The following is a 5,392-nucleotide window of genomic DNA, read 5'->3' as shown; positions in this document are numbered from 1 at the left end:
ATTTTGGAGAAGACTGAGGATCCAACGAGTTGATCATACAGATCGTTGATCCTGGGGAGCGGATACTTGTTCTTTATGGTGACCGGATTAACTGGTCGATAATCTACAACCATCCGGTCCGTTCCATCTTTCTTCTTGACGAAGAGGACGGGACAAGCCCAAGGAGAAGAGCTAGGTCGAATGAAACCTTTATTCAAGGCCTCTTCTAGTTGCTTCTTAAGTTCGGCTAGCTCCAAGGGTGCCATCTTATAAGGTCTTCTGGCTATTGGGACAATTCTTGGAACAAGGTCTATCACAAACTCTACATCCTTGTCAGGTGGAATTCCTGGCAGTTCTTCTGGAAAAACATCCGGGAAGTCACGGACTACCGGAATGTCTTCAAGTTCTGAAAGAGGATTGGCATTGAGGGAATAGAGTTGGCATTTGGCAACTCAAGTAGAGACATTAACTATCTCACCCGAGGGATGGGTAAGCTGAACATTTCTAGAATGGGTATCAATCTTGGCATAATGAGCTGACATCCAGTCCATACCCAAGATGATATTGATATCTGAGGATTTCAGGGCTATCAATGATGCTAGGAAAACTAGCCTGTCTACTAGGATTTCATTGTCATAACTTATCCTAGAAGTTTGCCACTTACTACCAGGGGTTTGGACAACTAATGGGATTGGCATATCACAAAAGGACATGTTATGCAACTGTGCATAACTTTCGGAAATGAAGGAATGAGATGACCCAGTGTCAAAAAGAACAGACGTTGGGTGATGATCGACAAGGAGCATACGCAAAATGACGTCGGGATCCTCTACAGCTTCTTCTGCTGAGACATAATTTACGCGCCACGCGCAGGAGTTGGCTTCACATAATAAGCTTTGCCCAACTTGCCTTGCCCAACGGACTTTCCAGGTTGCTTGGCACCTATATTCTGGGGACACTCTCGTGAATAGTGCACTGGTTCTCCACACTTGTAACAGAACACCTGATTGGCACGTGGTGCAACATTGCTAGCTGGACCACCATAGGTCTTTGCTGGAGGGTTGGTCTGGTTCGCCTGAGGTGCCACATAGGATGGCCTCCGGGTATATCTTGGCGGCAGAGAGCTATTCGGGACCCACAACCTGCGTTTTGTAAATGTGGAACCAGATGAGGAGCCAGAGTCGCGAGAGTGCTTCTTCGTGGCTTCATAGTCGGTATGACCAGTCTCGGCACCGATCTCCTTGTTGACAAGAGCTTGAAAACTTGTACATTCATGAAGGCGCAGGTCACGACGAAGTTCGGGGCTCAGACCCTTGCGGAATCTTGCTTGCTTCTTGGCGTCAGTTGACACCTCTTCAGTTGCGTAGCGAGCGAGATTACCGAACTCGCGGCTATAAGCATCCACAGTCAACTTTCCCTGGGTGAAGGCACATAATTACTCTCTCTTACGGCCCATCAGACCCTCTGGAATGTGGTGCACACGGAAGGCTGCACTGAAATCTGCCCATGTGGTTGGTGGTCCGGCAGGACGCATAGCTTAAAAATTCTCCCACCATAGATTGGCGGGACCTTCCAGAAAGTATGCAACAAAGGTCACCTTGTCGGCCTCAGAAACATTGGCAGAGCATATCTTGCGTGAAATACTGCACAACCAATCATCAGCGTCGAGAGGATCGACGAAGTGATGGAACTTCGGGGGATTTAGCTTGACAAATTCATTGAGGGACACTTCATCATTTCGCGGCTGACGAGTCGTGTTTTGCTCAGTACGTTCTAACACACGGTTGGTCTCTCCCTTATTTCTTTCCGCCTCAAGCATAACTTCCGGCAGAGAAGGCAGGTGAGGCAGTTCCTCCTGTGCTGCCTGACTACCCTCTCCCTGCTCATGGGTAGGGGCACGGTTCAGCCTGGTGAACACCATCCTGGCAAACAAACTCACAGCTTAGACTAATATCAACATCAATACTAGCTATGGATTAAGAATGCACTGAGCACATGGAATGCGGAAATGAACATCCGAACAACATGGTAACAAGCAGTTGCTATATATACACCATGGTTCATACACACCATTACATAGTTTAGTACAACCTCAAACTGAAGAGAAAACTACTGAAAAGATGATACTACTCATCACAGGCTTTCCAAGCTTCCTATACATTATTTATCTATGCCTTCGGAACTCATCTCACGACATAAGCATACTCCACAAGACACACATGGCTGTGGAAGTACAACTACTACCATACTACTCTTCCACTCACGGGTTCAAGCATCCGCATAAAACATCTCATAAAGGTTGCCTCCATGGCCTGGGAGCTCAACCTGCGGATCAGGAAATACTCGAGCCTGAGACCCCTGGGAACCGTAAGGACACATGTGTGGCCTTGGTCCCCTGACTGGTGGTAGTAGAGGTCCCCGAAGAGGGGTAACTCCTCCTGTAGCAGGCCAGTCAACATGAGCTGGAAGATGAGCCCTAACAGGGTTCAACATCTCCATATCTCCATACCCTGTCTGAACTACAGGTGCCAGCTGTGTCAAGGCTGTCCACAAACGGGCACGAGTAGCATAGAGCTCCATGCGAAGGGCACGAGCATCTCTGTCTCTATTCTCTAACATCTCAACGGTGGACTGCAGCAGCGGATCCTCCATAGAGGAATCAAAGTAGACCCCACTGAGGTATCCTTCTTCTCCTGGCTGAGAAGCGGGAACATAGCACAACTCTGAATTCTGCAACAGTGCATGTCTGGCTCTCATGATGGTCAACATTGAATAGGCAGCATCTTGTACCGCCATGTCAACAGTAACCCCCAATCCATAGGACCAATGGATCGGCTCCTCGGCTCCAGGGTAATCTGGGAATACCCTAACAGTGCACGGGTACTGACTCTGGTTGAAATCCCGGTACTGCTCCTCCACTGTATACTCTGGGTACCAGCGGTAACCGGCTACTAACATCATCGTGACCAGCATGGTCGTGTGACCCGGCACATCAATGCACCTAGTCAGACGGACCACCTGACGAGAAGGACGGCCAGGCATTTGAAATAGAGAGTAATGCAAAAGGCATTAGAGCTCTGGAGATAAAATTGGGCAGCATAACGGTTGTAAATGCTCAAAAACAATTTTGAGACAACCCACAAAAGATAGGATAACATATCCACTCAACTATCAAGTTCAATTCCATGGTCATCAAAACTTATTTTCTTTTCCTTGGAACAAAAGAAACTTGGATTAACTCCCGACCCGTTTTCCTACAATCTACCGATTAGTAACACGCGATCCTAAGAGATAGATAAGTAACCTAGTTCTTAATCCCCGTAGAAAAGACGAGGATAACCATAATAGGATGACTTGAGAAGATAAGCAAGAATCTTACGTTCCCTTCCACAAACAATTCCCTTATATATAACTAAAGCAATTCTAGACTCAACTTCGACCAGTTTGGCTTGGTAATCCTACAGTCAGTCTGGCTCTGATACCAACGATGTCGGGACCCTGATCCTAAGCCATAGGAATCCAGCCTGTAACACATTGCATCCCTTTGCGGTCTCACGCACGGTTAACCCCGCGGCTGCCACCTTACCTTAGCCGGGACCGTTTGCGCCTTTTGACTCACGTATGCATTAGTGTCGCTAGCATTCCAATGTCAAAGAACCCGGGTCGACATATCTAGTCATAAACTCAAGTGGCTCGGTCGTACAGAGACAGGCATACATAACCCAGCAAAGCAGGTGTCGGTCATCAACGAGTGTAGACGAGTCGTAGCAAGCTACAAGGACTCCATTACACCGCGTGACATTTCCCCGTAGGGACAGACACAACAACTAAGAAGGATACATGCCGGTCAACCAATGTGTCCCGAGCAGTAGCGAACTACCAAGGCTCGGGGGAATCACAAAGGGGCATTTCTCTGTATAGAGAGCTACTAAGGGCATACGACTAGGTGTCGAATCCCATACATATCGTAGTGCATCACACGTACGCATGACATGCTCGATATGAATAGATACAACAATGGCATCACAACATAACCATACAACAACACAACATTTATTTAGAAGACTCGGAAGAGTCTTGCATAATATGTTCATACAGGCAGGGGTCACACGACTCGACACTCAAAGTCATACAACAGAGTCATACAAACCAACGGAAGCGTAAAAGCTGTCTGAGTACACACGGATGAAAGGGAAAAGGCACAAAGCCTGACTATCTACAGATCCCTTCTGAAAGGGGCCAGGTCGTAGCTGGGACACCAGCTACTCGTCATCATCGATATCTAGAAAGAACCCACCTGTTGGCTCGTGGGTATCCTCTGCAACAATTATTAAGCAAACACAGGTACAAGAGTACTCAACAAGACTTTAGAACAGATCTATCTACTCATGGTCAGGTATTAATAAAGGGGGGTTGTGGTGTTTCATGCAGCAAGCCAGCTTTGACTTTTGGCTAGACTAACTACAATTTTAAATAGTTTCAACAACTTTGATAAGTCGTACACGAGTCCACTATCACCACAACAATACACTATCATGAAATCCTTTCCGTCTCCCTACGGAAATGCCATACATGATACTCATGCTTATCTTGATACTTTTATGAGTAGCCATTAAAGTTGTCTATGAACAACATATGTCTCCAAGTAGTCCATATCCGTGGACGCGGCTATTCGAATAGATCATAACCTTGAAGGGGTGTACTTCTTCACACACGCTCTCGCCACTTATCGCTATGTCCATGTCATGCACCTCGGCAACCTTCAAGCGGAAGCCCAGCGAGGGAGTCGGCCACGACCGTTAACCACACTAATATCTAGCCCACGTCTATCGCCTATTTGATGGTGAACCCGCACGGAAGTCCGGCCGAGGTTTCCGCCACGGCCCCGAACAATGTGCGCCGGGTTACCAAGCCCACCATCCGGGTGCCACTTGGTACACTGTGCCACTGCCTACCGCATCATAGCCAACATCTAAGGTCAGCAGTATGCACGGCCTCCAGCATGACAATAAACACCAGAAACTACTTGCAACTCCTGGACCGAGTACTAGGCAATTAATAAGTCGAGCAAGGTCATATTTCAGGGCCCAGCATGTGGTAGTAACTCGTCTTGGATTACATACACGTAACTCAGTTCCTAAGGACGGTTCCAATGAAACAACCCGCCATGTACTCCTACATAGCCTTTCATCGGTACCTTTACCATATGAGGTTCCACACTTATTCTTTGTCACTAGAACACATTCATCCATTCCTGTTCATCACCTAGATGAAACAGACCTGACACTACTCTAGGCATAGCAAGCATAGCAGGAAATAGCACAACATGTCTCAAGCAACTACCAGGTATGCTAGGTTGCAAGGTTTGGCTATTTACTGTGACAATGACAGGTCATGCAAAGGAATATGTTCA

The sequence above is a fragment of the Hordeum vulgare genome, chromosome 4H (assembly GCF_904849725.1).
Source record: "Hordeum vulgare subsp. vulgare chromosome 4H, MorexV3_pseudomolecules_assembly, whole genome shotgun sequence".
NCBI classification, from domain to species: Eukaryota; Viridiplantae; Streptophyta; class Magnoliopsida; order Poales; family Poaceae; genus Hordeum; species Hordeum vulgare.
This window is presented reverse-complemented; position numbering follows the sequence as displayed.